The following is an 11,374-nucleotide window of genomic DNA, read 5'->3' as shown; positions in this document are numbered from 1 at the left end:
AAGGCGCTTTTCAGTGAGGATGAAGACGACCGATTTTGGTCTTTTTATTTGAGAGGGAAGGGGGGGGGGGGGTATGGGTATTGAATATAGAAGTGTCACTGAATGATGATATCTTATGGTCATAATGTGCTTTTGGAACATACATTCTCGAAATTCCTTAGCAAGAGTTCAAGCAGCATGAATATTCGCGTATAGTGCACTGCCAATAAATCGTCAACTTTTAGAAAATATTGACGTATTTTGTCAAAAAAGACAGAAAAAATATACGGCCTCATTCGGGTTGGGAACCCGGTACCTCTCGCACTCAGTGCGAGAATTATACAAGCACACCAACGAGCCAGATGGGGAGAACGATAAAAACATGGTGACATCTTTCTAAGAACTCACCGATTGCAGAAATAAATAAACATAAATATAAAGGTGAATAACTGGCAAGGTAAATATTTGCTAATCTCCGGTTTGCCAGCTGGATAACACTTGTCAAAATAGGGCTATAAATAGAAGTAGGCACAGTGCAAAATTTTGAAGACCAACATGAACACAAGCGCATATTTTCAACTAAATTTATTGGATTGATCGATGTATTGATAATGTACTTGAGCAATCGCATGCAACGGTTACAGAAGGGAAGTTACCAGAAGTTTTTTACAAAATTGACTAAAAAAGTACGATGGCGATAGCCCCTGATGCCAAAAAAATACGCCTATCGCATATCCCGGCCTTTCAAAAAATGTCTTGCGCTTCTAACTAGAGAGACAAGTTTGTGGATTACCTTACTCCTTCTCTTGTTATTGAATCAATCACCATACAGATTGGTGCGCCTGGCTTGAAGGCGAAGCAGAAGAAGAAGAGGATGGAAAGGAAGAAGAGGATGTACAGAGCACATGGTGGGCATGAATATGACGGTTTTTTCTTGGCTATGCATGTACTAATACCCTACTTAACGGAGTTGCTGTCAACAGAAAATTCGGCATTTAAGACAAACAAGCATATTTGGTCATGTTGTAGCTAATTGTCTACCAAAAAAAGACAAATTATTGCGCTCATGTGAAATTTGATCCAGCAGCCACTCACACCCTGAACCAGAATCATGCCCCTGGACCAACGTGCCGCCCTGAAGCAGTGTGAACTGTACTCTTTCACTTTCTTTGTATTTTCTTCGCCTGCAGGAATACTGTAAACCACGCAATAAATAGTCACCAATCATCACATGTGAACATATCACTGCAAAAAAAAGAAATATTTACTTTCTCATAATTTCATCACCGGTTCTTCTTTACAATACGACAACTTTACTCTTTGACCAATGACCTCCTCATTGTTTTCTTCTTTTTTTCAGTGAAAAAGAATTCAATGTTATTCAGATGGCTGGCGTTCATTCTTTTTTTTTTGCACAGCACATTGTTTCGAATGACGAGTCAATAGATTGATCGCCGGTTTTTCCTCACAGTACGACAATCTTTCTCCATGATGTATGACTTCTTCATTGTCTTCATCCTTTTTTTTCAGTGGCATAGCATTCAACGTCTACTAGGGAACTGGCGTTCATCTCTTTTCTTTCACAGAAAATATTTTCAAGTGAAGGACGAGTCGCTAGCGGGATTTCTTCACCGGTTCTTGCTCACAATATGGCAAATTTTCTCTTTGACCAATTACTTCCTGATTGTATTCGTCATTCTTTTCAGTGACATTGAATTCAGTGTCATTTAGGTAGCTGGCGCTCATCCTTTTTCTTTTGCGGCACATATATTTACGTGAATAACGAGCCAATAGACAGACTTCTTCACCAGTCTTTCCGCTCAGTGCGAAATTCTTTCTCTTTGACCAATTATTTGTTCAGTGTGTTCTTTTTTTAGTGGCATTGAACTCAGTGTCAATTAGGTAGCTGGCGTTCTTCATTTTTCTTTCGCAGAACATATTGTTACGTGAATGACAAGTGAATAGACTGATTTCACCACGGTTTTTTTCTCAGAATACAATATCTTTCTCATTGACCAACTACTTCCTGATGATCTTCTTCCTTTTATTCAGTGACTTCGAACTAAGTGTCAATTAGGTAGCTGCTGTGCATTCCTTTTCTTTTACAAAACACATTGTTGCGTGGATGACAAGTCAGTAGAATGATTTCATCCCCGGTTCTTCCTTACAATACGACAATCTTTCTCCTTGACCAATGACTTCCTCTTTGTCTTCTTCCTTTCTTAAGTAACATAGAATTCAGTGTCATTTAGGTATCTGACGTTCTTCTCTTTTCTTTTGGAGAACCTACTGTTATTTCAATAACGAGTCAATAGACTGTAGTCTGCAGTCTATTTACTCAATATATCTACAACAATGATTTCATTATATTGCTACGATACTGAGGGGGCGCGTGGAAGAAGAGGAGAACGAGGCTGGCACGAGCGCTGATCGGCCAGATCCCTGTACTCTCGCATTCATCATCTTCTGTAAATAAAGGCATCTCACCGTAACAAGATTAGTGAAGGTGCGGGGTACAGCGGAGCAATACCAGGCGAACGATCACGGAAGCGCTACCTCAAGAACTACGCCGAAGCCGCTGACTGGCTGGTCTACCACCGCTCTCTATGGATCCGATTGATGACGGCGACACCACGCACTCTTCGTCTGGCACTACGTGGCCCCGACACATAGTACCACGAAGCTTCTCTTGAAGGTTCGGAGAAGACGTCGACGAATGGCTGAAACACTTCAACCGTGTGAGTAAATACGATTGTTGGGATGCGGCCTCCCGGTTGTCCAACGTCGGATTGTTTCTTCAAGGGACGGCAATGGTGTGGTTTGAAAACCACGAAGAAACAATAACGACCTGGGAAGCGTTTCAGAAAGAAATAGCGAGCTGCTTCGGGGACCCATGGATGAAGAAGAAGTGCGCTGAGCAAACAGTGCGCTGAGGATACAAACAAACAAAACAAACAAACTTTGATGCAGCGTGCCCAAGTCCCCGGTGAAACATGCACAACGTACATTGAAGAGATTCTGAAATTGTGCAAGTCTGTAGACCCACGCAAGTCTGTAGACTCCCGCCAACCACCTACAATGGTGTCTTCGTGGGACGATCATGGGCACATGGCGCCTCGTGAAAGATTTTGCGACGTGCGTGAAGCTCCTGTGTGCTATAACTGCGGTTTCCGTGGACATGTGGCTCGATTCTGTGGTCAAAGGCATCGCCCACAGCAGCGCTACTACGAGGGATCATCAGCTTCTTCTCGACAAAACCGCTGGCGTGGTGGTATGCGTTCAATGCGGGACGCGTACGTTGGGGACGGCTTCCAGCAAACGACCCACAGTGATACACATGTAGGACGCAATTTCTACCGGAATTTACGCAACGACTCCCCTTCCTCCGTGCGAAACTTGACACCCCCCACAACACGCCGGTTCCGTTCCCCATCTCCTGGTCGACGCGTCACCTCCGCGCCTCCGGGAAACTAGGTGGTGCGGCAAATGGAGGTGAGGTCGACGAACATTTGTCACTACATCCGCCTATGCCTCCACCCGTTTTTATGACGCAAAATAGGGTCGCCGTGCTTATTGATGGACTTCCTACGATGGCTTTGATAGATACTGGAGCAGCTGTTTCAGTGATGAGTCTTGACTTCAAATTTCAGCTAGAACATAAAGTGATGTTTCGCGGGGACAGTTGTGCATCATTTCGTGCAGTGAGCGGGGAGACACTTCGCCCGATCGGTTTGTGTGTTGTTAGTGTCACTTTGGGTGACAAGGTCTTCGAGGCTGAATTCGCTGTCCTGACCAGCTCCACCCATGACATCATCTTGGGGATTGATTTTCTACGCGAGTGCGGGGCTACTGTAGATTGCGGTGCTGGCGAGATTATGCTATCGGCATTTACTGACGATCCTAGGTGCTGTCAAGGATCTATCACCGTCATTGGGGATGTTGTCTTGCCGCCCAACTCGATGAAGACCGTACGCGTTGACGCCTCTGCCTCGGACGCCGGAAATTTTGATGTTCTTGTGGAGCCCATTCCTCTCAATTGCACCAAGAAAAATGTGCTCTTTCCACATTGTGTTCTGTCGATCAGTGATAGGCGATCGGTCTTATGGGTGTCTAACTATTGAAATGAACCTATTATGCTACCCTGCGGAATGCGACTCGCCCTCTTCGAACAAAATGCGACAAGTTTTATTGCATCTTTAAGCGACGAGAAAGTAGATCCTATTCGTGCAACGTACCATACAGAAGCCAACTTTCTGAGTATGGTAAACAAGTCGCTATCATCAGACAAAAGTCAAGATTTGGTCGAAGTCCTTGCGAAGCACGCTGCTATATTTGACTTTGCGCAGAATAAAGAGCAAATAAGTGTACCCGAGTCACGTACTCGCCATGGGATTGACACAGGATCCGCTCACCCTATCCGGCAGAAACCATACCGTGTCTCATCTGCGGAGCGCAAGGTCATTGCTCAACAGGTAGAAGAGATGTTAAAGAAAAGGGTCATCCAAGAGTCGTGTAGCCCTTGGGCTGCCCCTGTGATTTTTCTCCGAAAGAAGGATGGTACATGGCGATTCTGCGTGGATTGCAGACGGCTCAACTCTGTTACTAAAAGGGATGTCTACCCGCTTCCCAGGATTGATGATGTCATCGATTGTTTGCATTCGGCATCGTACTTCTCCTCCGTGGATTTGAGATCTGGTTATTGGCTAATCCCCATGTACCCGAATGACAAAGAGAAAACGGCATTCATAACCCCAGATGGTCTATTTGAATTCAATGTAAAGACGTTTGGCCTATGCAACGCTCCAGCCACGTTTGAGCGCTTGATGGACTCTGTGTTACGTGGACTAAAGTGGGAAGTTTGTCTTCGCTACCTGAATGACATTATAATTTTGGCCGTACATTCGATGAACACAAACATCGTCTAGACATTGTTCTCACCTGCCTTGAGAGAGCTAAGCTAACCCTGAACTCTAAGAAGTGTCACTTTGGCAGCCGCGAAACTCTCGTTCTCGGTCACCTGGTGAACAAGCATGGGGTTCGACCCGACCTCCAGAAAGTCGCTGCAGTCAGCAGCTTCAAACAACTCAGTCGGTACGAGAGTTGCGAAGCTTTTTGGGCCTATGCTCGTACTTGCGTCGCTTCGTGCCCAGGTTCGCCAACCTCGCTTACCCTTTGACGTCCCTACTCAACAAGAACGCACCTTTTCGGTGGTTAGCGGAATATGAGTCGTCTTTTTCGCAACTCAAGTTTGTTCTTACGTCAGGGCCCGTACTTCACCAGTATGACCCATCTGCTGCCACAGAAGTTCATACCGACGCCACTGGTGTAGGTATTGGCACCGTCTTGGTCCAACGCCATGGTGCTGCTGAACACGTCGTTGCCTATGCCAGTCGCTGTTTAAGTAAACCGGAGCGAAACTATACTGTCACAGAGCAGGAATGCCTCGCGGTCACATTCGCCGTGCACAAGTTTCGCCCTTATATCTATGGACGCCGATTCTCGATTGTCACGGACCAAAATTTTTTATGTTGGCTCACTGGACTACGGGACCCATCTGGTCGTCTTGCTCGTTAGGTGTTACGATTGCAAGAACACGACTTTGAAGTCTGTTACAAAAGCGGTCGTCGTCATGCCGACGCCGATTGCCTTTCACGACTTCCCCTTTCGACACCCGAGTGTGATGCTGACAACTTTGATGAATATTTGGCTGTAGTGGATACTCCGTTTCTTGACCTAACAACTTTTCGAGCAGAGCAACGCAATGGCGACAGTCTCGCTTCTTTCTTTATTTCTGGAACGAACGGTTAACGTGGTTTCGTCGTAAAGGATGGCGTTCTTTACAAGAAGAATTATTCCGGCGTAGGCCCTCCCCTACTTCTAGCTGTGCCTACAAGTCTACGACAACACGTACTTCGAGCAATGCACGACGACCCAACATCGGGCCATATGGGTTTTTCTTGGACATTTTATCGCACGCAAGAACGCTTCTTCTGGCCGAAGATGCGTAAAAGTGTGACTGCATACGTTGCGAGCTGTGAGCAATGTCAACGCCACAAGCGTCCTGCAACCCCGCCAGCCGGACTATACTTCATCCCATAGCACCCCCGAGTTCACCAATTGACGTCGTAGGTGTCGACCTGCTTGGCCCTTTTCCGCGATCAACGAACGGCAACCGATAGATTATTGTGGGCGTTAACCACCTCACACGTTACGTCGAAACTGTGGCGATTCCTGCGGCAAGGGCCACTCAAGTCTCACAGTTCATGCTGTCACATGTATATTACGCCATGGATCCCCCCGTGTCATAATCAGTGACCGCGGGCGGCAATTGGTTGCCGATGTAGTTGAAGACCTCTTTCGTCTTTCTTCTTGCCATTTTCGTCACACTACCCCGTATCACCCGCAGGCTAACGGTTTGGCGGAACGAACTAATAGGACTCTCGTCAACATGATTTCTATGTATGTTGATTCTGGACACAAAACATGGGACGCGATTTCGCCATTTATAACTTTCGCCTACGACACTGCACAGCACGAAACAACGAGATACAGTCCATTTTATCTGCTCTACGCACGCCAACCCCGCACAGCTCTTGACACTATCCTTCCTTTTTTGAGACTGATCAACCTACTCTCGCCAAAACCATTTGCCGCGCAGAAGAGGCCCGGCGCATCGCCTGTCTTCGAACTTTCCTTTCCCAGAAACGCTCCAAGAATCGTTACGACAGAAGTCACCGGCACGTATTGTTTGAGAAAGAAGATTAGGTGTGACTTTGGACGCCGCTTAGCAAGCACGGCCTCTGCCAAAAGTTTCTGGCCAACTACACTGGTCCGTTTGTTGTCCTGGGACGTCTCAATGATGTCAAGTAAACGTGATATCTCAGCTGTTGTCAACTGGCCGCCGCTCAAGCAAGACCAACGTCGTTCATGTTGCCCGTCTAAAACGCTATCATAATCGCAAGGAAGCCTAACTCGCCCGGTGGGCATCGTCTGCAAAGGGGGAATGTCTACGATACTGAGGGGGCGCGTGGAAGAAGAGGAGAACGAGGTTGGCACAAGCGGTGATCGGCCAGATCCCTGGACTCTCGCATTCATCATCTCCGGTAAATAAAGGCATCTCACCGTAACAATATACTTGCCGGTTCATTTCAGAGCCCAAGAAGAGAGAGATCTAGCTCCTCTTCGTTTGGCAAACACACGTATTTTTCAAGAGGCTTTCAATGTAGATGTAGCAATATACTGTGAAACGCCATCATGTATGAAATGTTTAGACGTATCGCATTTATTTATTTATTTATTGTTTGTTTGTTTGTTTCTTTGTTTGTTTGTTGAAAAATTTAATAGGAATCTCAAATGTATGCAGCAGTGACGTAGTTCAAATACTCAATCGACAAAGGATGCAGAAAGCGTTGACTCAAATTGATTTTACACTTCGAGTTGCCGTCTTTTTATGCGTAAGAGTTTTAAAGCCACTTCTCGCGGAAAGTCATAAATGCGTTCGCCCATAAGATGATTCGTTACAGGCCACAGTAATATATGTGGTCTTGCGTAGGTAAAAGTCGCAATGCCGCATTGCTGGAGAGAGAAAGCAAGACAATACCAGTGCCGCAGCAAGTAACCAGATCACATAGGGTGGGATATGAGGCTAGCAGCAGCAAACAGCTCCTGCACCAAGTGAGTGTACCAAGCTGCCTCAGCATAAACAAGTAGGTCACACATATTGCCGCAACAAATATTTATACCGTGGCTAAATTCGGTTCAGTTGACTGAAGGTGGCTAACATCGTTATATCCAAATTTTGATTGCACTAACAAAATTTCTCAGCAGCGTCTTTCACCTAGAATATTGTGTTTTAAAAGGTCTGGGCCATTCGGTTTACTACTTACCCTGCATTCTTTCAGCTGAAATGTCAGGGTTGCGCCACGTTACAAATGCAAGCTGACATTGAGCGTGTGTGTGTTAGCTTATAGGCGCTGCGTCTACGTGACGTCCTGAAGGGCTTCCCGTGGGCAAAGAATGGCCGATGAGAGTATTCAGCCTCAGCTTGTCCACAACAGGCCAAACAGCCCCGAAGCCGTCGTTCACTCGACACGCAGCAACTATGAAGGACCTAGGAGTTCCTGTGAGCCGGAGGCTGAAGCAAAATTTAGGTTTTTTTTTCACCCATATGCTCCGCTTTTAACAAGAATGTTGACCAGGTGATGCGACCTGCCATTTTTTTCTCAGCAATACAACGTAGCAACTTTGAGACACTCAGCTCGATTCGCAAGGCGAGGGAAAGCCTTCACTATTTTCATTCGCTCTACCTGCAGAAGGTGTCGACTTCGTGTAGACGGGCAGGTTCGTGTAGACTGGCAGCCAAACAAAAGCAGATAATAAATCATATTGGCTAGAGCTTCCGAAGCGACTCTGCTGCTATATTAAACGCCTGAGGAATGTTCTCGTGGGCATGTGCCAATCATAGCAGGCTGTGTATATTTATTCCAAAACCCGCCATTGAGCTGTGTTATTGATCAAGCTAACACAATGCGTATAATGGCGTAACACCTAAATGGCGACATTTCTGAGCGCTCGCAGCTTTTCTTTTTTTCTAGGGGTGGAGCCCTTTAGGGCGTGGGAGTGTCTCCTCCTCCGTATGTATGTATGTATGTATGTATGTATGTATGTATGTATGTATGTATGTATGTATGTATGTATGTATGTATGTATGTATGTATGTATGTATGTATGTATGTAACCCCCGGCGGAACATACATGCTCTAGAGCGGGTATGTGCCACAGGGGATGCGAGATGGCTGATGACGGTACTTGGCGTGATCCCTAGATGGGCGCACGAACGGCAAACGGATGGATATACGCGCGGACGTACGAACGGACGGATGCATGAACGGGTGGACGTATGAACAGGCGGACAGACGGAAGGACGGACGCGTTGGCGGACGCTCGGACAGACAGACGGACGCATGGATGAACGCACGGATGGTCGTGCGGAAATACAGAAGCACGGACAGGCTGACGGACGCTTCACCCACTCATCATCATTCAGTCCGTGGATATGTTGATTGTTTCATTGCCCTTGAAGCAGAGGACAAAACAAACGTTAGAGCAAAAAAAATACCTTAATTATTTTCGCCTGCACATCTAATGAAACCATACTAACGTAGCGGTGTCAACACGCGTGAATGTTATCTTATACACTGTGGAGTTATAAGAAAATTCGAAGAAAAACGTGCTCTTTATACGAACTAAAGGTCACTTTTCTTCCTCCAATGAAGCCAGAGGACAGATGAGGTCTTCGAGGGTTCAAACACCCATCCACATTCCGCAATATTTTACGATGGCTGGGTAGGGCTTATGATATGGGTATATATGCCGGTACACAAACAAAAACACCTACCAAAACGCATGAAAGGAGCCTAGAATACGCTGCATTCGCGTCAGCTCGTCTCATCATGTTCGGAGCCTTCTTCCCGGCATGGGTTTAGGTCTCTGTGTGAAAGCGTACTCGCGAGGAATGCTGCTTTGTGCGGGTGAGAAGCCCTTGTTCTCTCTTTCTGTCTTCACTTCTTTATTCGTTTTCTGCCCCTTTCCTTCGTCTCTCTTGATGGTTTCCGTGCTGAACCATTGTGTAGAGTAAGATCTCCCAGCCACCCCAGAATTTCTCGCTAATCATGCCCTGACTTCGGAACCCTTCGACCATGTCCCAATCACTTTTTTTCTCCATATTCAAATTGTCCCTCTATCTATTTTATACCTCTATATCTCGCTAACATGTGAGTACTTCTGTCGAACTTCACTGCAAAAAATAGTTTATTGGCAATCATCAGGTGTCATTTTAGATTTTGCTGATCACTGATAAAGTTTCGATAGAGATTGTTTAGTTTTTGGAGGAGGGTGCATACAATAGGCGGGTGACATCCCATGTTTTAGAGCCATATTTTTTTACACTTGCCAGCGGAGGGTATTACAGTGAAATATTAATGTGCCGGTTGGTTTCTTTATGTCGAAGCGCATTAGAACAGCTTTCCGCTCTTCCACACTAAAGGACCAAGTGCTCCGAGTCGCTGAACGTTGGTAAATATGAACGATCTCTCTGCGTACTTCCGGCACTTCAAGTGTATTTACAAACCACTCTCTCGTCCCGCTTACGTCAACATGCCCTCAAAATCACCCGCTTAACATGGCGTAAATCAATACAGAATGGTAGGATAAGAGAGATTAGCGAATATGACTCAGCACATCTACCCTGGTTTTTAGTTTCATTAGTGTAACTACCCATTTTATGCAGCCACAAGCTTCTATTTAGTATTTACGTGCAACTAGAATACTTATGTCTGCATTCCATGCCTCGATGGGCCTACGTCACAGGCTGCTTTAACGTAATAGCGTAGACATGCATCACGTGATACTCCTCTCAAATTTCTTGTGGGCAGAATAACGAATACGATGTGGTTTATTGCCAAACCTGTTTTCCAAAGTTCAATAAATTACGTCTTAGTGCAACATGGCTCTCTAATAGTCAATGATAATGTGCTGTCGTCCGAGCCACAAAAAGGGGGGCTTCAACTCTCACATATGGAAGGAAATACCGTTTCAGTTTAGAATTGTAAGCGAAGACCAAAGCTTGTTTCTTCAGTAAAATGATACAACTGAGACTATACACAGTATTTCCCGAGTTTGTTGTATCCACAGATGCTGCAAAAGAAAGACGCATGAGGTGGTTTGAGGAACTATTGAAAAAGAGAAACTAAGAAGAAAACATTGGGGGCAAGTGGTTTACAAAAGTATTCTCAGTGTTATGGGGTGGAAAATGCTCATATATTGATTGATATGTAAAGTTTAGCGTCCCAATACACCATACGTATATTGGAGACACTGTAGTGCAGAATTTCTGAAATTTTGACCACTCGAAGTTCTCAAACGTGCAACCGAATATGAGCACACAGACCTACAGCATTTTCGTTTCCATCGAAAATACAGCCGCCGCAGCCTGAATTCGATCCCGTGACCTGCGGCTTAGTAGCTGAGTACCTTAGCCACTAGACCTCCGTGGTGAGGCAGTGCTCATTTACAAGCAATGTTAACCGTAGGATGGGAAACAAATAAGGCCACCCGCTAAGTCCTCCTTTCTCCAATTGTACTCGAATACAGTAAAAACAAAACCGTGGCTTCAAGAAATGGCTTTCTTTGTGCAATCGCCCAACGAGACCAGCGTGCCTGGACCAAGCACCACCGATACCGGTGGTGATGACACCACTTTTTTTTTCTTTCAAAGCTAGAAAAACCAGTGTAGAGAACAAGACATGAAGCAGGAAGATTGAATACAGATTTCACAATCATAACAATGAGTGAAGAAAAGACAAACTTGTAAGCGAACGTATCAAAAAGCCTCTAC

This window comes from Rhipicephalus microplus, chromosome X, assembly GCF_043290135.1.
Source record: "Rhipicephalus microplus isolate Deutch F79 chromosome X, USDA_Rmic, whole genome shotgun sequence".
Taxonomy (NCBI): Eukaryota; Metazoa; Arthropoda; class Arachnida; order Ixodida; family Ixodidae; genus Rhipicephalus; species Rhipicephalus microplus.
The sequence above is the reverse complement of the archived record's forward strand: the minus strand, read 5'-3'. Positions refer to the sequence as shown.